This window comes from Bactrocera neohumeralis, unplaced genomic scaffold, assembly GCF_024586455.1.
Source record: "Bactrocera neohumeralis isolate Rockhampton unplaced genomic scaffold, APGP_CSIRO_Bneo_wtdbg2-racon-allhic-juicebox.fasta_v2 cluster09, whole genome shotgun sequence".
In the NCBI taxonomy this organism is placed as follows: domain Eukaryota; kingdom Metazoa; phylum Arthropoda; class Insecta; order Diptera; family Tephritidae; genus Bactrocera; species Bactrocera neohumeralis.
In genome coordinates, this window is record NW_026089622.1 from 21,022,825 (window position 1) to 21,044,916 (window position 22,092).

General features: G+C 35.9%; 1 protein-coding gene across 1 annotated transcript in view; it reads right to left on the minus strand.

The window, feature by feature from the left end:
• Nucleotides 1-20,910, minus strand: part of LOC126764205 (uncharacterized) — a 317,397-nt gene extending 296,487 nt beyond the window's left edge. The window contains exon 1 of the mRNA XM_050481998.1: nt 20,787-20,910. The gene's annotated coding sequence lies outside the window, so the exon portion shown is untranslated. The remainder of the gene's footprint in view (nt 1-20,786) is intronic.
• Nucleotides 20,911-22,092: the final 1,182 nt, after the last annotated feature.

Here is a 22,092-nt window from a genome sequence, read left to right on the forward strand (position 1 = left end):
CAATCGAAAACACAGAAAATGATAGAAAGTTTACTCATTTGCTGGGAACGAAATATTGAACCCAGGAAGAAAAATGAGAAAAGCCTACTATCTCATTACAAAAGATGTGCAAGTTAACGGTTAAGGTGCAAGTTATGTACAAAATAAACAATATATATATAATTTAAAGATCGCCAGCTGTGCGATTCGAGAGCACGACACCTTACGGCGGATCTCATTTTTTCAAACTTTCCGTTACCATCTGAGTCAATGGAAGGTTTCTACATTATTATTAAGTGAGTATTGTAAAAATAATAATCATGACACTCACAAGTATCCATATTTAAAAAAACAATAAACAAGGTAAATTATTAGATATAAATAGCAAGAAAAAACGTTAACTTTGGCTGCACCGAAGCTAATATACCCTTCACAAGTGCATTTCTTTCAGTAACTATGTGTTCAGTTTGTATGGAAGCTATAGTAATCCGATCTGAACAATTTTTCGGAGATTATATTATTACCTTAAGCAGTCATCCATGTCAAGTTTCGTGAAGCTACCACGTCAAATGCGAAAGTTTTCCATACAAGCCCTTCATTCCGATCGTTCGGTTTGTGTCACAGCTGTATGCTATAGTAAGCCGATCTGAACAACATCATCGGAGATTACATTGTTGCCTCAGAAAATAATCTATCCCAAATTTCGTGAATATATCTTGTCAAATGCGAAAGCTTTCCAACCGATCCGTTCAGTTTGTATAACAGCTATATGCTATAGTTAACCGATCTCAACAATTTCTTCGTATATTACATTATTATCTTGGAAAATAACATTTGCCAACTTTTGTGAAGATACATTGTCAAATGGGAAAGTTTTCCATACAAGAACTATGGCAGCTATATGTTATAGTTGTCCGATATGGGCAGTTCCGACAAATCAGCAGCTTCTTGAAGAGAAAATTACGTTTTAAGAATTTCAAAACGATATCTTAAAAACTGAGGGACTAGTTCGTATATATACAGACGGACAGACAGACAGACGGACATGGCTAAGTCCACTCAGCTCAACAAACTGATCAGTTATATACATTATATACTTTATAGTGTCTCCGGTGCTCCCTTCTGGGTGTTACAAACTTCGCGGCAAACTTAATATACCCTGTTCTATACCCTGAACAGGGTATATTAAAAAAAAAAAAAACGAGAAATGGCTAAGTTAGAGTGCAATGGAACATTTTATAATCTTGCAACTTGCAGGAATTAAAGGCAGGGAAATACCTTACAATGTATAGCGTGAACCACAGGATCGAAATCTAAGCATATTTGTTTTTATATATAGTAAGTTACACAATGACCGACATATTCGTCGTAAGATTTGTTAGAAAAACCAAAAACATAAAAATTGTTATGTTAGAGTTGGGATAGTAGCGACCCGATTTTCATGCCACATACTAAATAATGTTCCTTGGGTTTAATTAAGGTACCTCACATACAGTCACCAATCATATTGAGTAAAGTCAGCCGGATGTTCGAAATTCTTAGTAAAGGTTGAATGGGGGCTAAGCCAAGTTTTCTCCCATTGCATCTATTTTAAGCACAATGATATACTGTTATGAGTAAAACACACACTCATTTTTATTGAGATAACTCACATATTGGCCGATTGTTGAGGTCATCCGGAAGTTTGAAAATCTTAATATTAGATATATGGGGGATAAGAGAAGATTTGACTAGATTAATGCCATATTTGATACACAGTATTACTATTGTCAGGAAAGAATTCTGTCTGAATTTCAATTGTATATCTCACACATTGAATGATATTTTTGGTCAAAAGTCAACTATAGATACTGGGATTTACATATCCCTTACCTAGGGCAATGATAAGTTTTGTTTAGATTTTTACAAATTTTGGACAAAAGGAGGTATACGTTAAGGGAATTGTTATTGCAAAATTTTATTTCGTTATATTAATTACATCTTGATTTTTGTACTGGAATGTGAAAGAATCAAATGGAGTTTTCGATTACGACCATTTTCACAGTATGATATAGCAATGTGATGAGAATGCTACTTACCAAATTTAGTCGAAAGTGATCAGTCAAGTCCCTAGACATGGAATTTCACGACAAAGTGAGCGGAACCACGTCCATCGTCAAATTTTCGCACCGGTTCTCAAAAAGCCCTCTTATACCATCTGGGAGATAAAATTTAATAACACGGGCGTAATTAGTTTTTCACTAATTGCGCGTTTAATAGTTTTGAACAGTACTGTTATATGGGGAGGGAGAAGGGTTATCTTCCGATTTTATCCATTTTCACACTGTTGGTAGAAGTTCTTATAATATTGGAACTTAGCAAATTTAATTATTGTAGCCTTAGTGGTTTAGGAGATAGGTAGGTGTCTCTTGCTACTGCGATCCTATGTGCCAAATTACAGTTTTATATCTTAATTTAGTGCTTAGTTATGACACTTTAAATCTTGTCGGGTAATAGCGATTTATAGACCTGGGAGTGGTCCGATTACGTCCATCTACGAACTCGTAATCTATTTTCTACTATGGAACCTATATACCAAGTTTCTTCAAGATATCTCAATTTTTACTCAAGTTACAGTTTGCACCAACGGACGGACACTCACCCAAATTTCAACTTTTCTCGTCATGCTGATCATTTATATATATATAAACCTATATCAGTGGCGGATTCAGAGAATAGTAATGGGGGACATTTCCATAGCAAGTTTACTGTTGAAGACATAGCTCGATTTATAGCAACTCAAACGACAAACTTAATAGCTGAAATAGCTCAGCTAAATAATCAAATAAAAAACTTAACTGCTGCGCAAGTGACAGAATACGAAACACAGACAATTAACAACTCGATTATATGCAATGAAAATTTAGAAATTATAAAATCTTCTGCGGAAGATTTACGGTAGCCACGGTGAATATCGCATTCGATGTTACGATGAGCTGTATGAGATATACAGCGACATTGACATGTGTAGTTTAGCGAATTAAAAGACAGCGGCTACGCTGGCTAGGTCATGTCATCCGAAAAGAAACAAACACACTCCAGCTCTGAAAGTATTCGACGCAGCACGCGCCGACCGAAGCAGAGGAAGTGGAATACATCCCTTCCGTTGGAGAGACCAGATGGAAGATGGAAAAGGACCTGGCTTCGCTTGGAATCTCCGAATGGCGCGTTGTTTTTGACTCGGCTATAACCGCGGTGTCTACGCCAATTAAGAAGAAGAAAAAAAAAGAAACAAGATTGTTGACAACGCTAACGACGTTTTGCCATATCATGGCACTCTTTTAAATTTAGAGGCCATATTTTCTAGATTAGATTATGTGTATGTGACTAGAAAACTAATACACGTAATTGACCAAGAAATGAGCATATTCAGACAAAGATAGCAATCCTTAATATACATATTATTACAATAAATAAAAATTTGACATTGTTAATTAATGAAGCTATGTATATTGACGCACGGAACAAATTCCGAAATAACAAAACGATTACATATAAAGAATTGAGAAATCGCACTTAGAACATTCATAACTGGTTTAAATTATCTTTTACAACAAATCCTTTTTTTTACTTTTTTTACATTAACGCCTAATGATTTTTCTAAAGCGCAATAACTTCAGTCAAATCAAATGAGACCACAATTTGCTTTACATTTCTCTAAAAAGAAATAAGGAGTTGATTCTCGAGAATAACATCAAATTTGGGGTGTAATATGTCCTTGAAAATACATATGCTGGACTCTAATCTGGATTTCTTTCCGGTAAATTTGGGTGCTGTGAGTGACGAACAAGATGAGAGGTTCCATCAAGACATTTCCTTAATGGAGAAGCGTTATCAAGTTAAATGGAGTCCAGGAATGCTAGCAGACTATTGTTGGAGACTTAAAAAGGACCTACCGGAAGCCAAATATTCAAGAAAATATAAGTGTCTATTAGATATTAGGAAATAATTCTGTAAGTGTGGCTGAATTTTGTACTTTTTGCGAATATATATGTTTTGATGTCACACGAAAACATGATGTGTACATTTTTTTTCCATTGATATATTGTTATTTGGTGGCCCTAGTATATTCAAAATTTTGATATAAATTTTCATGTGACAAAAAAAATTACAAATTTGTTATCTATTTTGCACTGCGTCACCCTTATCATTTTGTTTCCTTCTATATCTGTATTATTGTTTGAATTTTGACATTTTTGTTTAAGATTTGTTTTGGTCAAATTCCAAGTAATGATTATATTAGGCTCTATGTATTTTATAATATCTCTTGTGTTTACTGGCTTGAAGTTACAAATTGGATTTTAACGTTTGATAATATTGGTGACGCATTCATTGTTTATTTCTTTGTTTTCATTATTATAGACTTTATTCATCCTTTCAAAATAGGATTGTGTGTCTGTATATTCTAGCTGATAGCCGTTGGGGTCTGGGTAGGGATTATTTTAAGTGTGTTTGTTAGTAAATAGTTAGTAGGTATGTGCGATATAATTAATAATTGATTATCATTGTAATTTATCCAAGTGGATGTTTTAATGCTTAAAATATTTTGGCTGTCAACGTTTTCGAGTTTGTCGTAATTCAATAATTTGGGGTTAAATAGTCCTAGTCTAGAGAGTTGCATTCCCATTTTTTTTGGACACATTCTTGCATTCCCATTTCAAAAATTGCATTAGTTCGTATAAAAGGGCGTTAATTTGGTTCTGAATGTTTATAGTGTTTTCCTTGTTTTGCATTCCAATGTTTATTAGTTGTATGGCGTCGTTTAATTCATGTACCCTCACCGAGTCGTGCGTCCTTGCCTCTAATTTTTTTTGTGTCTCTGAGCGATCGTTATCGTCAAGTGTTCCAAAAAGATATCTCAAGGATGAGCCCACAATGTTAAAAAGTCCACGTTTATCCCTGCTCTTGTGGTGTAAGGTCATCCCATTCAACTCTCTTCTTAGTTTATTGAACAAAAATTTGATTTGTGGTGCCTGGTAACCGCCATGCAGCTTTACTTCAAAGTAATCTGTCACCTGGTTTGTTTTTGTCAAGTTGATGGTTAAACAATGGTGTTCAAAGGATGATGGTATCTGGATTGGTTTGTCCGAAAAAAGGAGATATCCGTAGCCGGTGGTAATGTCATTTATTTGGATTTGTTGTGAGTGGCCTGTGCCAGTCAAAGTGAGCAGCAATGCTACTGTGCACCAAGTACCTGTGGAGTTGGGATCTGATTAATTTTCTTACGTTTTTTAAATTGTGTTTTGTAATAATGGGTAACTCTGTTTCTGTGAGTGATCTTGTAATGACCAGCGTCTGTTTGTTCTACAATTTTATTTGGTTTACATGGATTTTCTAATTTGCCTTTCTGTAGGGGGCCCTTTCTGTATCTGGTGTCAACTTCATATTCTTGTCTGTCATTGGTAATTTTGTTTATCTTATTTTCTTTGTTTTCCTGAGTGTCAAGTATTGGGTGTCCAGCATAAAGAAAAATGTGTGTCGGGGTTCGTCCAGTGGTGTCATTTTTGGTTTTGTGATTGTAAAGAATTGTTTCCATCTTGCTCAACTTGGCTTCGCCATTGTCAGATGTATTAATTATGCGGATCTTTTCATTAATTGTTTTATGTAGTCTTTCTATGTCCGCTATCCCTGTCTTTGTTGTGTTGAGCTGTAAATCAACCTCCTCACTCTCAAGCCATCGCTTAAGTGCCAGGCTACAGAATGCGCCGCCTCTGTCTGCCTTCAATAGCCTAGGCTGGCCCAGTTGGTTAAATATGCGCATAAGTGCATTTTTACATTTCATCCAGCCCTTCGTCCTTATCTGCTCCAACGTAGTGAACTTCGAATAAATGTCCATGCAGGTCAAATAGTGTTTGCCTTCTGATGAATAAATATCTATCATGAATTTATCGCGGCAATGTTCTGGTTTAGGTGTAGTTTTCATTGGCATGTTTGTGTTACGGTGTTCTGTCTTTGCCAAATTGCAAATGTGGCATTCATTTATAATGTTTTGGATAAGTAATTGGTTGTTAGGGAAATAGTAAGTTTCACCGAAAAGTTTAGTGGTTTTCTGAATTCCGGGGTGTAAAAGTTTTTCATGAGTAGTCAGGACCAGTTCCTTAAATTCTGCGTAAGTAGGTATGTACGTTTTTCAACAAAATCAGGCTGCGAAGAATTTTTGTATAATTCTTGTTTGTTATCTCCCTGTGTGCGGTTTGAATGATTTCGAAAACTGCGTCGCTTTCAATGAACAACGCGCTGCTCTTTCCACAAAAATAGTTGATCAAATACTCTTTAGCTTTTTCTGTGGTCAGAGTGTCATAAAAGATTTGAGCTATGTGTTTTTTTTTTTTTAATATTTTGTAGTTTTGATGTTTGGTGAGCCTTTAGAAAATATTACTTGTCTGTTGAATACGTTAATTGGTTTTTCTGTTATAAAAATCAAGTCACCGTTATCTTCTTCTGCACTGTGCTGGGTCTGTTCACTAAAATATGTCTCCTCCAATTTTACTCGAGACAAAGCGTCCGCCACATGGTTTTCTTTTCCTTTTATGCACTTGATGTCAAAATCGTACTCGAACAGTTTGACCCTCCATCGGGTTAGCTTTGAATTTGGCTCTTTCATGCGGTATATCCAGTTTAGAGGCTGGTGATCACTAGATATTTCAAAGTGCCTTCCCAGTAGTTAGTGACGAAAAGTTTTTGTGGCTCATACAATTGCCAATAGTTCCTTTTCAATTGTGCTGTAAATGATTTCGTGTTCGTTAAGAGTTCGACTAATGTAGCTGATTTGATGTCCGTCTTGTGAGAGCATTGCTTCCAAAGCAAGATTACTAGCGTCTGTGTTAGAATGCATTTTTTCGAAAAATCGGGTACCTTAAGAATAGGATCCTCTGAAATTAGACATTTTAATTTTTTAAATGCAGAGACATATTCCGGGTTGGAAATGCGAGCTTTGTGTCTTTTTTCAAACACCTAGTCATGGGTTTGGCTATGTCTGTAAAATTCGGAATGAATTTGTGGTAATACCCTGTAAGTCCTAGGAAAGCTTTTATTTCCTTTGGTTTAGTTGGGATTGGGTATTTTTGTATGGCTTTAATTTTCTCGGGGTTAGGTTTTATGCCGTCTGGTGTCAGAATGTGTCCCAAAAATTTTGTTTCTTGTTTTAAAAACTCACTTTGTCGAGTTGTAGCTTCAAGTTAGCTTCGGCTAGTTTTTCAAAAACCAACTCGATTGACCTCAAGTGTTCGTCAAGGGATGCTGAAAACACTATTAAGTGTTAAACGTCTTGGTATACGAAACAGTGATTGTTTAGAAGTGGGCGTAAAATGTCATTCATGCAACGTTGAAAGGTGGATGGTGCATTTTTAAGCCCGAATGGCATACGCAAATACTCGTAATAGCTGTGTTTAGTGAAAAAGGCCGTTTTTTAAATAGATTCCGGGTCCATATGAATTTAGTGGAAACCGTTGGCCAAATCAATAGAAGTGAAATAATTGCATCTTCCCAACATTCCCAACATTTCGTCCATGTTTGAGATTGAATGTCTGTCATTAACTGTTATTTCATTTAATTTTTGGTAGTCTATTACAATACTATATTTTTGTTTGCCTGATGCGTCTTGTTTCTTTGGAACTACATAGTTGGGGTTACTATAGGGCGAGTTACTTGTGCGTATTATTCCCTGATTCAACATGTCCTTTACCTGACTCTCAACCTCTTGCTCGTAGGCTTGAGGACAACTGTATGATTTAGAATAAATGGGTAAATTGTGTTTGGTATTGATAGTATGTTTGGTTTGATTGGTAAATGTCAACTTGTCGCCTTCATGAAATTATATATGATGGTACTCTGCAAAAGAGAGCACAGTTTTTGTCTTTCCTCGAAAATAAGATGTTCCAGTCTGAATGGGCTCGGTTTTGTGAATTGTACATCATGCCCTAAGAAATTTGGAGTTGGTGTATTATTGTCCTGCTGGTTTAGTGTATTGTCAGGTGTGTGTTGGAAGTGGTTTTGTTCCGGTATTGTGCTGTGGTTTATCAATGGATATTTGTTATTGCAAAGAGTCAGCTCTTGTTTATGATAATTCATCAGAAAAAGAGTGCAGTAAAAATTCCTCTGGGGTTGGGAACAAAAATTTTGATGGTATGGTTATGCCTTTATTTAAGATAAGTGGTCCGTTGCTGGTGTGAATCAGACATGTTGTATTCTGAGCTGGTAGATTGAATATGTTCTAGGATATTATGTTGATCGTGGAACCGGTGTCAATAAGGCACTTTAAAAATTTTCTGCTTGCTCGGTATCTGGTTCTTGTGTGTGCTCATCTGTCTCGTTTGTATCGGTCTGTTGGAATTGTGGTAAGTTCTGGTTGATGTTGCTGTTGTCTGTTTGGTCATGGTGTTCTGGAAAATAACTCGAATAGTCATAAGTCGGATAGGAAAGTGATATTTGTTGCTGATAAGCAGATTCCTCCTGATGTTTTAACCCTTAAATACTCATTCTACTCTGATCGCTATTGGATGGTCTCACTCGCTTAGTAGGTTGATTGGGTACAACAGAATTTGAACATGATGGATGTTGATTTTGGTATTGGAACTGTTGTCCAAAACGGTTCTGGTCAATTGTAGCTTGTCGATTGTTGATTGGGTTAGTTCGCGGTGTGTTTGGTAAATGGTAAATTGGTTGGAAAGGTGTTGGATATTTTTGGGTGTTACAGTTGATCTGGTTAGTGTTATGGTTTTGAAATTTTTTCGGCTTATCAGAAGAGTTTTGTTTCTGAAAATTTGTATTTGAATCATTAGGCTGTTCATAAATGCCTTTTCCTTGTAAGAGTAGTTTTGTTCTAATTCAAGCTTACTGGTTAGTATTTGCCTGCGGTTCTCTGCTTCCTCCAAAAATGCTCGTACATTGCCTTTGTATGGGGTCCTGCGAAATTTCTCCATAAGGATGTTGTTTGGGGTCTGGGGCTTGTAGTTGAGTATTAGCTGTCGTCTGAGGTCTGCCCAAGTTCTCATGTCATTAACTCCAATGCAGCGCATAACAACTCCACTGATACCACGCTCGATATGTCCGAACAGGATCTGCTGTTGGCGTGCGTCTCCGGCAACATAAAGACACAATATGTAGTCGATTCGGCTAATAAAGGCGTACAACGTGTTTGGATCTCCTTCAAACTTCTCAACATTAGCAATCTGGTATGCGACCTGGCTCATGTTGCTGCCTGAGAAAGCCTTCGGTGCTGCTTCAGGGTCTGACATATTGTTTTATTTGTTGTTATATGTTTTTTTTTAATTTCTTTTACTTGGTTGAAATTCTTAATTGTTGATTTCTTAATTTTATTTGTTTTATTCTTAATTTGTTTTACTTTGTTGAAATTGTTGGTTTAATTTGGTTGCACTGCAGCACTTTCGCAGTTTTATTGAGGTAACCTTTTGGATTTACGTCCTCTCCCGAATTCTAAAGCGTCTTTCTGATTTTTATTCCGGTTTTATCTATGCCGTAATAGACTTTGCGTTATACGGTGAGCGCACTATTGTCGAAGATTCTATCAGAATTTAGAACGATACTAACCATCGCGTGGTTTTTTTTTTGTTTCTGATAACATTAAAGTTATCACGACCGACTGCGCCACTTACGTTATTATGGCCCTATGCCATAAATATAAAAAAAAACTCAAGAATTGTTTAAAATTTGAGTGCGTTTTTAGTTGTTAGATGGTGACTTAAGACTAAATTTACATTTTATCATCCGCAGGAATGAATATAAATTCTTTCTGTTGAAATATAAAGCAAAACTGCAAACAAAGCAGTTTTGCCATAGCCGCACTCAGAGCACTTGAGCATTAAGGTCAAAATACTGTAAACAAATTTTGCTACCAAAACTGCAAACAAAGCAGTTTTGCCACAGCCGCACTCAGAGCACTTAGAGCATTAAGATCAAAATACTGTACATAAATTTTGTAAACCGTGTGAGTATGGCAGAATACGTTACTATATATAAGTATATAACCCTATATCTACCTCGTTTAGTTTGCAAAAATACAAAATTTAAATTACTTGGGACAAAATATCCTAAGCCGCCAGCCGAATATAATACCGGCAATAAAATACAAAAATGCACTCCAAAAAAGGAGGTCTAATATTTTACAAACAATTTTTTTTTTTGATATCACTGATGAAAATAATTTCGAAGAATTTGCAGAAATTATAAAAACAATACATTTAAGATATTAACTTCCCACTGATTAGAAAGGATGATTAATTTATTTACCATTCAGAAAAGATATCAAAACGGAAATAAGAACCGAAGAGAAAAAGCTTACATGGCTAAAAACAATACCCATATTCAATATTCGCGAATAATTTGTCAATCATGAATATAAGGCACGTATAATTTCTTGTTTGGGTTGTTCCGAAAAAAGAAATAAACCAGGACGGTAGTCAGAAACTAAGAATGGTCATCGATTTAAAAAAAATTACACAGTACAACAGCTAATCTGGGGGGTGAGAAATTCCAAATCAGGGTGATGGTACTAGGTCAGTATAGTAAAACCCTCAAAGAGTTTGGCGTTCGTATGTGTCAGTTTTTTTTTATGACCTTTTAAATTTCACAGTACAACAGCTAACCTGGGGGGTGAGAAATTCCAAGTCAGGGTGATGGTACTAGGTCAGTATAGTAAAACCCTCAAAGGGTTTGGCATTCGTATGTGACAGCATTTTTTATGACCTTTTAAATTTTTTCTTATGTTATAGTGAACGAAAATTGGGTACCAAATATAGTGTGTAAAAGCTGCTACAACCGTCTAATGGATTGGAAAAATAGATAATAGTGGTTCGCGAGTTATGTTAAACTACGTTTTTGCCAAAATGTTACAACTAAGCGAAAAAGCATCAAGATAAGGAAAAAAATTAAAAGGTCATAAAAAAAACTGACACATACGAACGCCAAACCCTTTGAGGGTTTCACTATTCTGACCTAGTATCATCACCCTGACTTGGAATTTCTCACCCCCCAGACAATAATCCCAAAAATGTTCCACAGTGTTATCAAAAAAGAAGACCGATAAGGTATCGAAATCCTCATCCACCAGTTATACTCTTTAATTTCTCCACAATAGACTATTAGTCTGGATTTTCCATTAATAATTTTCCATTATTAATAATTGAGAATACCATTTGGGCCAATAAATGCTCCAAATTTATTTCAGAGAGCAATGAACAATATTCTATACGACTGTGTCGGAAAGTTTTATCACGTCTATATTGACGATGTTATAGTACTATACTCGAAAACATTAAAAGACCATATATTTCATTTTAAATATGTAGTACAAAAGAAGCTCATATAAAAATTTCCATGGAAAGTCAATAGGGGTATTCAGACCAGCATTAACTAATTCCTTAGTCGTTATTCGGCAGTTTTTTACATGCATTTGGTTTTTGTAAAATTAACAGATTATTGTTCTACCGAGTAACGAACTATCAATCTGGCAAGCTTGATAGTTTTTTCGTTACTCGGCAGTATCACAACAGCTGTTTGTTTGTTGTTCCTTGCCTTATAAATTTTTAACGGAAAAATAAGTACTCGCTTCGTGAATTTACAAATAATTTTGAAAAGTAAGTATATCTTCAACAAATCTTTGCTTTTTATATCATTAAATAATTATGCTGGGATTTAGAATAGCATCCCCGGACTTCGGGAATAAAATGGGTATCTCTGGAAAGGTGACGTTCTCCAGATCACGAAAAATATATATATATATATATATATATAGTTGCCGCTGACTTATAGTTTTAAAGATATTTGCATTTAATGTTGAAAAATTGCACTTTTCACGTACTAGCACTTCACTCTAACGTTTCTGCATATTATTTTTTTTAATATTTGTTGTAAATAAAGCTTTATTTTAATTATTTTATTTTAGTTACAATTCTCTGCATTTGCACAATAAGAAAAGGGTTGCCATGGTTATTTTTTTTGAAGCGCGTCGCGAAAGCGCGGCAAATATTAAAAAAAATAATATGCAGAAACGTTAGGGTGAAGTGCTAGTACGTGAAAAGTGCATAACATAAGTGAAAAAGTTACTCACAATATACATATTATCAATGTAAAAGTTGCCAATTTTTCAACTTTAAATGCAAATATCTTTAAAACTATAAGTCAGCGGCAAATATATATATATATATTTTCGTTATCTGGAGAACGTCACCTTTCCACTGATACCCATTTTATCCCCGAAATCCGGGGATGCTATTCTAAATTTTACCCAATAATTATTTTCAGTGGGACCCCAAAAAAAATTCGCAGGAGGGCAAAGCATCGAAAAAATTCGAGCGAGGAGGAAAACCATTTGCTTTTAGAATATTTGCTAGAAAATGTGGAAATTGAGGTAGCTCTTTATACAATAATATTTAACAATACACTTTAATACGTTTTTTTATAGAAACTAAACGCCCAGATGTGTCACCAAAAATTAATTGAAAGAACCAATATTGATGCGACCATGGACTGGAAGCTGAGGAGTGGCGCAAATCGACAGGCGCTGGAATAGACGTTGGCGATGAAGTTTACACATAAAAAGGTAATTGCGGCTTTCATGTTAAGTTAAACTTTCTGGTGTTTTAATAATTTCACGTTCTTTCAGAAAAACTTTCACAGATGTGCCCAAATTACGAACGATTTTCGGTTCTATTTGGCTGTAAATCCGAAGCCAATTGTATTAAGATGTGTTAATTAAGAATGTTCTTAATGAACTTAAAGATATACAGAAGAAAGGAGAACAGTTTTTTGAGCAACGAATTGAAATTGAAAAAGAAAAGTTAAATTTGGAACAGCTAAAGCTAGGATTGGACAGAGAAAAGTTAATTAAAGAGTTAGAAATAAAAAAATTGGAGCTAGAGCAAAAAGAAAGACTGGCAATGATTGAACTAAAGTATAATGTGCGTTCTAAAGTAAACAGGACTGGTGCATTAGAATCTGATATTTTTATCGATTATCCAATGAGAATTTCATGAAATTTCATTGATTTCAAGTGAAGTTATGGCCTTTTAAATGTCAATATGTTTGTGTTATCGGTGCGAAAATGAGCTTCGAACAAAGAGCCAACCTTAAATTTTGTTTTAAGATTGGTAAAACTTTTACCGAAACGTTTCAATTGATGAAACAATTTTATGGCGATGATTGCCTATCCCGTAGCAGAGTGCACGAAAGGTGTCAACGTTTTCAAAGAGGTCGTGAGGACATAAATGACGATCAACATGTGTTGAATCGTCATTGAAATTCATGGAAATGGAATTGACGGATTATTTGACCAAAAATCACATTTAACCATTAATCAAACCCCGTATTCACCTGATATAGCACCGTGCGACTTCTTCCTTTTCGGAAAAATGCATTTGCCCATGAAAGGAAAGCGTTATACAGACGTAGAAGGCCATTCAAAATTCTTGCACCGGCGTACTGGCAGCCATACCGGGCAACGAGCTAAAACACTCGTTCGACACGCTTTTGCACCGTGCAAAAAGCTGTATTGAAGCAGAAGGAGACTACTTTGAATAAAACAAACTGATTTTGCCGAAAAAATTATTTGTTCTTAAGACATGTTTACTTTGGAATTCACCTTGTATAAATATAATATTCATCATAATTGTACTATATGCTATTGTTATGTTTTATTATTTTTAAAAATGTAAAAATGTATCTAATTGTGATATTTGGAAGTGATATATACTTTTTATATGTACATATATGAAAGTGAAAAATGAATTTTTGATTCAATTGGAATTTTTAATTTAATTAAACTGTATAAGTATGTGGAAACATAAGATCAAATAACGATTGCCTTTTTAATTCAAAGCTATTTGAGATCGTTTTATCCACTTCTTCTTCATAAATGCCTTCATGTGTACTCTCGTTGAAATTGTGATTTTCACTGCTTTCAAGTAGTATATTGTGAAGAATACAGCATACTAGTATCCATTCGTAACAGTATTTTTGCCTACTTTAATTTCGAGTTCGAATCCTGAACTCTTTTAGACTGCAAAATCGATATATTGCGGTTCAAATTGTTGAGAATTGCTTTTGTAAGGCGTTATAATAAAGTTATTGAGGGGGTAAGCAGAGTCTCCAGCATTGCATTCCTGTCCTGACAAGAATCTAGGCTGATATTTGACAACATCGCGAATTTTGAGCTTGTAATCGCAAACCATTTGAGCTTTAATTGCATATATGTACTATATGATTTCTGGAAAAGAACGCTTCATGATTTTTTATTGAGGATTCGGCGAGTTTTATTTCAGTGCCATCCACGTAACCCACACAAAATGGCAGTTCGTTAAACGTTTCTCGTACTATTACAGAACGCTCAGTATTACCTGGCCAATATACTTGTATATATGTATAAATGGAGTTATTTTAAAAATGCCTTGAATAAGCTGCGAATAATATTAGTTAACGTTCCTCCGTCACCAATTCCAAAAGTTGACGCAACTTTTCGTATTGATGCACTTTCTCCAGAAGAGTCCAATCTATCAATGGGAATTGCTTGCTACAACATTTTTTAAAAACTTCGTCACTTGATAGGAGGTCAATAAGGGAGTAAGTTGAGTTCGTTGTACAAGCAGCATTTGACGGAATCGATTGTCATCCATTGTGGTTGAAATATCATCGATCCACTGAATTGACTTTGGAACCATATTTTCTACACCTCAACGAAAGTTTAGTGTAATGAGCAAATCATCATACACCTCGTCAATGATATCCTCTACTAAATCTTCATCTTCACTGAATACGTCTGGAAATAATTTAAAAGTTAGTTCTATGCTCCTCTGTACTTCAATTTTAAGAACTTACCAGTAATAAATTTGATCTGCTCCACATATATTTCAATTAAATGACTGACAATTTTTGAATTTGCCTTTAATAATAACGCAATTTAAACAATATGCGAAAAATTGTAGCATATGCAACACAAATAACTATGAAACCAAACCAAACCAAATTCCAATTGAGGACGCACCACAAAGGGATTGAGAACAATTTCACATCGACATTTTTTTCGTACAGAAATTAAAATTTCATATGTGCATTGATTCTTATTCCAAATTTCTAACAAGAAAATATATTGAAGACAAATCGAATTTAGAAGAAAAAATTTTAGAACTTTTACAATCATTCCTATATGTAAAAAGTAAAGTTATCGACAATGAACCAGGTTTAAGTACAATTCAACTCAAATTCTTAATGGAACGATTTCATATACAAATTTATTACTGTACACCACGTCATAGCACTGGTAATGTTCAAAAATAAAGTGTGTTTTCTACATCTACAAAAATTTATAAGATGTTTAAAACAAGAATGTAGTTCAATTAGTTACTCTTGTAACTTGCAATAATCAAAGCCTAGGAAATACTTTAAGGTGTAAAACCAATCATAGTTTAAAGTAAAGTCAGCCATATGGCAAAAAGATACACCGTTATGAGTAAAACGCCCGATATATGCGGTACAAAGTCACCCCGAAGTTTGAAAAGTATATTGGGGCTACGGGAAGTATTGGTCTGATTAAGCCCATTTTTGACATACAGACAAACCATTAAAAGAGTATTTCAGTTATATGTATATATCACACATTGACCGACATTTTCCATCAAATGTAGCTATACTGGGGTCTAAATATTCAGTACCTAGGGGCTTGAATAGTTTTTATTGGATTTAAACAATTTTGGTTCACAAAGGTGACTCATACTAAGGATTGTGGAATGTATTAATTGCTTTGTGTTTATGAATCTGAATAAATTAAGTGGAATTTAAAATTTTGCTATATGGGAAGTAGGCGCGGTTGTCGTCCGATTTCGTATTTTCACAATATAATTTAAGAATATAAGAAGAATGACACGTATTAAATTTTGTCGAAATCGGTTGGTCGCGTCCCTAGTGGTATTTTACCTAAAAGTTGGCGGTGCCACGCCCATCGTTCACTTTTCCTAACAGCTCCAATTAAGTTCTCCCATACCATCGGTGGTAAAATTTAATGTTTCCGGCTTATTCAGTTTTTGATTTATCGCGCTTTAATCGTTTTTATACTCTCGCAACAAAGTTGCTAAGGAGAGTATTATAGTTTTGTTCACATAACGGCTGTTTGTAAGTCCTAAAACTAAAAGAGTCAGATATAGGGTTATATATACCAAAGTGATCAGAGTGACGAGTAGAATTGAAATCCGGATGTCTGTCTGTCCGTCCGTCCGTGCAAGCTGTAACTTGAGTAAAAATTGAGATATCATGATGAAACTTGGTACACGTATTTCTTGGCTCCATAAAAAGGTTAAGTTCGAAGATGGGCAAAATCGGCTCACTGCCACGCCCACAAAATGGCGGAAACCGAAAACTTATAAAGTGTCATAACTAAGCCATAAATAAAGATATTAAAGTGAAATTTGACATAAAGGATCGCATTAGGAAGGGGCACATTTGGACGTAATTTTTTTTGGAAAAGTGGGCGTGGCCCCGCCCCCCACTATGTTTTTGGTACATATCTCGGAAACTACTATAGCTATGTCAACCAAACTCTATAGATTCGTTTCCTTCAGACATTTCCATATACAATTCAAAAATGGAAGAAATCGGAAAATAACCACGCCCACCTCCCATACAAAGGTTATGTTGAAAATCACTAAAAGTGCGTTAACCGACTAACAAAAAACGTCAGAAACACTAAATTTTACGGAAGAAGTGGCAGAAGGAAGTTGCACCCAGGCTTTTTTTCAAAATTGAAAATGGGCGTGGCGTCGCCCACTTATGGACCAAAAACCATATCTCAGGAACTACTCAACCGATTTCAATGAAGTTCGGTACACAATATTTTCTTAACACCCTGATGACATGTACGAAATAAGGGTGAAATCGGTTATCAACCACGCCTTCTTCCAATATAACGCTATTTTGAATTCCATCTGATGCCTTCTGTGTATAATATACGAGTATACATTAGGAAATGAAAATACAATTCAATACTCAAAGTACACAAATTGATCTAATCTAATTAATTTTACAGCAAAATAAAAAAAATATGTAAATTATTATCACTTTATCATGCGAGAGTATAAAATGTTCGGTGACACCCGAACTAAGCCCTTCCTTACTTGTTATATATGGATCGATTATTTTAGTTTTATTTTTAATAAAATATTCTCTGTTTTAATACTATAAAGTTGTGTTTCAATAATCATTCTTATTGGCAAGTGGAGCCCGCAAGAGTTAACTTGAGACCTAAGCGCCGTTGTATGTTACCTACTGCGCTTAGGTTTCAAGTTGCTGGTTATAGTAAAAGTGTCGTTAAGAAAGTTAATATACATATATTGGTCACAATAATTAATTTGAAGTTATAGTGGTTTTTAAATAGGTGAAAAAATGGGGGCGCTAAAAAAATATTTATTCTTAAAGTGGGCGGTAGACAAAATAAGTTTGGGAACCACTGCTCTATAGAGTCGTTTCCTTCAGGCATTTCCATATACAGTTCAAAATTGGAAGAAATCGGATAATAACTACGCCCACCTCCCATACAAAGGTTATGTTGAAAATCACTAAAAGTGCTTAAGCGACTAACAAAAAACGTTAGAAACACTAAATTTTACGGAAGAAATGGTAGAAGGAAGCTGCACCCAGGCTTTTTTTAAAAACTGAAAATGGGAGTGGCGTTGCCCACTTATGGACCAAAAACCATATCTCAGGAACTTCTCAACCGATTTCAATGAAAATCGGTGTACAATATTTTCTTAACACCCCGATGACATGTACGAAATATGGGCGAAATCGGTTCACAACCACGCCTTCTTCCAATATAACGTCTTCTTCTTCTTCTTAATTGGATGATATTGATATCAATATCATCGGCATACGTCAGCAGCTGTACACTCTTATAGAAGATGGTACCTTCTCTATTTAGTTCTGCAGCTCGAACTATTTTCTCCAGAAGCAGGTTGAAGAAGTCGCACGATAGGGAGTCGCCTTGTCTGAAACTTCGTTTGTTATCGAACGGCTCGGAGAGGTCCTTTCCGATCCTGACGGAGCTTTTGGTGTTGCTCAACGTCAGTTTACACAGCCGTATTAGTTTTGCGTGGATACCAAATTCAGACATCGCGGCATAAAGGCAGCTCCATGTTGTGCTGTCGAAAGCAGCTTTGAAATCGACGAAGAGGTGGTGTGTGTCGACTCTCCTTTCACGGGTTTTTTCCAAGATTTGGCGCATGGTGAATATCTGGTCGGTTGTTGATTTTCCAGGTCTAAAGCCACATTGATAAGGTCCAATCAGTTTGTTGACGGTGGGCTTTAATGTTTCACACAATACGCTCGATAGAACCTTATATGCGATGTTGAGGGGGCTAATCCCACGGTATTTGGCGCAGATTGTGGGGTCTCCTTTTTTATGGATTGGGCATAGCACACTTAAATTCCAATCGATGGGCATGCTTTCGTCCGACCATATTTTACAAAGAAGCTGATGTATGCTCCTTATCAGTTCTTCGCCGCCGTGTTTGAATAGCTCGGCCGGCAATCCGTCGGCCCCTGCCGCTTTGTTGTTCTTCAGGCGGGCAATTGCTATTCGAACTTCTTCATGGTCGGGCAATGGAACGTCTGCGCCATCGTCATCGATAAGGGAATCGGGTTCGCCTTCTGCTGGCGTTGTGCGTTCACTGCCATTCAGCAGGCTAGAGAAGGGTTCCCTCCATAATTTAAGTTTGCTCTGGGCATCGGTGACTAGATCACCTTTGGGGGTTCTACAAGAGTATGCTCCGGTTTTGAAACCTTCTGTAAGTCACCGCATTTTTTCGTAGAATTTTCGAGCATTATTCCTGTCGGACAGCTTATCAAGCTCTTCGTACTCACTCATTTCGGCTTCTTTCAGTTTCTGTCTGCAAATGCGTATCGCTTCCCTCTTCAACTCTCGGTATCTATCCCCTCCCGCACGTGTTGTGGTCGATCGTAACGTTGCGAGGTAGGCAGTCTGTTTTCTCTCCGCTGCGACACCGACACTTCCAATATAACGCTATTTTGAATTCCATTTGATGCCTTCTCTGTATAATATATACATTAGGAACCAATGATGATAGCGGAATAAAACTTTACACAAATACGGTATTTGAAAAATATGTAAATGACTGATAATGAAATCTCGATTATCACTTTATCGTTCGAGAGTATAAGATGTTCGGTGACTCACGAACTTAGCCCTTCCTTACTTATAAACTCTACCGTTATACGAGGAGTGAGCGGGCGTATACTCCGATTTCATCCATTCTCACACTGTTGGTAGAAGTTCTTATAAGACTACCAAATTTCGTTGTTGTAGCTTAAGTGATTTAGGGGATATGTACATTTAACTTGTTAGAGGGTGGGGCCACACCCACTTTTTCAAACATTTTCGCTTACAGGTGCCCCTTGCTTCTGCGATTGTCTGCACCAAATTGCAGCTTCATATCTTAATTTAGTGCTTAGTTATGGCACTTTATATGTTTTGGTCTCGTCATCGTTATCATTTATATATAGGTATAGATGAATAAAACTATAGTACTCTGTAACATCTGGGTGCAATTGTATAAATATAAAACTAACGATGAAATAATATTAATTTATAATTCAATTATTGACTTTTAAATACAAATTATAGAAACATTATTAAGACAATTAAAAATTGACAGTAACAGACAAAAAAGAGGAATTAATGAAATAGGTACGGTATAGAATTAGATTTCATGTACACCTGACCATAACAAACTAAATGATTTAATAGAAAATAATAATAAACAATTTACAACTAACTCACAAATAAAACAATCACCCGAAGGAAAAGACTATTTTAAGACAAAGAAATAAACTAATAACTACTGAACTTGAAAATACAATGTAGGCTATTGCACTATCTAAAAACCCCTTAACTTTAGATATGGCATATATTAACGTAACAATATCAAATCATATTAATATTTCAGATTTTAAAATTGCACCAAAAATAATCTAATGATTGTATATTTTAAATATGCAGAAATACATAATATTTGTTAGTTATTGATTGCCATAAGCGTTTCACAAAAAGATAAAAAATTACCAATCGAAAGTGAAATAAAACATTGAGAAAATAAATTTTATTCAGTCTAATTTTGTAAGAAATACGCCAAAAATAGTTTCTCACCATTTAAAGCGACAGGTCCAGACGGGATTATGCTCATAATCCCTGCAAAAGCTGGAAGAACCAATGGTTCTAAGGCTGGAAAATAAATACAAAGCTGGCATCCAACTGTCTTACATCCCAAGAGGTTGGAAAAGAATTAAAGTGGTCACAATAATGTGAAGGATTTTAGACCTATAAGCCTGACATCCTTTATGCTGAAGGTACTAGAAAGGCTAATGAACTCACATATAAGAACAATCAGGTTATCGAAGTCCCAACATGCCTACATAAAGGGCCGGTCAACCGAAACTGCCCCCCACGAGATGATAAGTGTAATTGAAAAATCACTACACTACAAAAAATACGCTATGGTTGCATTTTTAGATATAGAGTGAGCCTTCAACAATATAGAAGTAAGTGCTATCATTAATTCTCTGACACATGGCGGCATAGACGTTACTGTGTGCAGATGGATACAATTGATGCTTGAGAATAAGATTAGATTGATCAGTTATCACAGTAAATTCATTACAGACTTTGCGAAACGAACATAACCTATTACAGAATGTTTAAAATCACGTAACAGTGTAAAAATTTCTAAAAAAATATATATATATATTTTTACCTTCAAAATGTAGAAAACATTACTAGTGTAATGACGCCATTATACAACACCCAGACTCCACCGACCCAATTGTACAAGCAACTGATGCCAGCAATTTGGCTTTGGTAACTACACTGTGTCGCGAGCTGAACAAAATAAGGAAAAGTATATGATGTATATGGAAAAAATATTATATAGAGTTTTATTGCTAATCGAGTTAGAAATATTTTTGGAAACACAAAGTGTTTTGTAATGTTACAAAACTTTCGAAATCAAAATTTCTATTAATACAAGGAAGGGCTATGTTTAGATGCAATGGCACATTTTATACTGTTGCAATTTGTATAATTAAAACCAAGAAAATACCATAAGACTTAAAACGTCAACCAGAGGATCGGAATCCAAGCACTTTTATATTTGCATTTACTATATTTAACTCATACACTAATTGACCTATTCGGCATAAGTTCAAGTCAAGCGCAAATCTTGCACTGGTTGCAAGGTGATCGCAGCAGCTACCACTCGCTTTATCCCAGCTGGAAGAATTGCGGAACTCCGCCCTAATTTGCCAGCCGAAGCAGCCGTTTCAGGTACCGAGGAAAGGATCTCACATTGCGAACTACTTTATCGAGCAATTTACACTGCACCCTTCGGTAGACAAAACCAAGCGATGTGTTGCTGCGCGCCACTTACTTTCACCAATGAGGAGGTTTCGAATATCATCAACAAAGCGAAATTGTCTAAATCCATTGGCACTGATGGAGTCAAGATGCTTACGCTAAAGCATTTAGGCACGACGGGGAAAAAGCTACCTTACCAAAGTCCTCAACCTGTCGCTGATCTCTCTATACCCGATGCGTGGAAAAGAGTAGTCCCACTGCTGAAACCTGGGAAACCCGCCAACAAAGAAGAGTCCTATCATTCGATAACTCTCCTCTCCACAGTAGTGAAGATACTTGAGGCCTTACTACTCCCGACCTTCTCTCACCACTTGAGCCTAGAAAAGCACCAGCATGGCTTACGAAAAGTACACAGTACCACCACAGCACTTGGCGTCATAAACGTCCACATAGTTTGTGGACTTAACCAGAAACCACCCTGTGAGAGAACAATTCTCGTAGCGTTGAACTTGTCAAAAGCCTTTGACACAGTCAATCACAAACTGCAGGACATCGAATAAATTACGTTCCCTCTAGGACTAAAGAAGTGGACCATTTACTACCTGAGGGGTCGCCAATCATTCGTACTATTTTAAGGAGAAAAATCCAAACTGAGGAGAATTAAACAGGGGGTTCCGCAGGGTGGTGTCCTCTCCCCGCTACTGTTT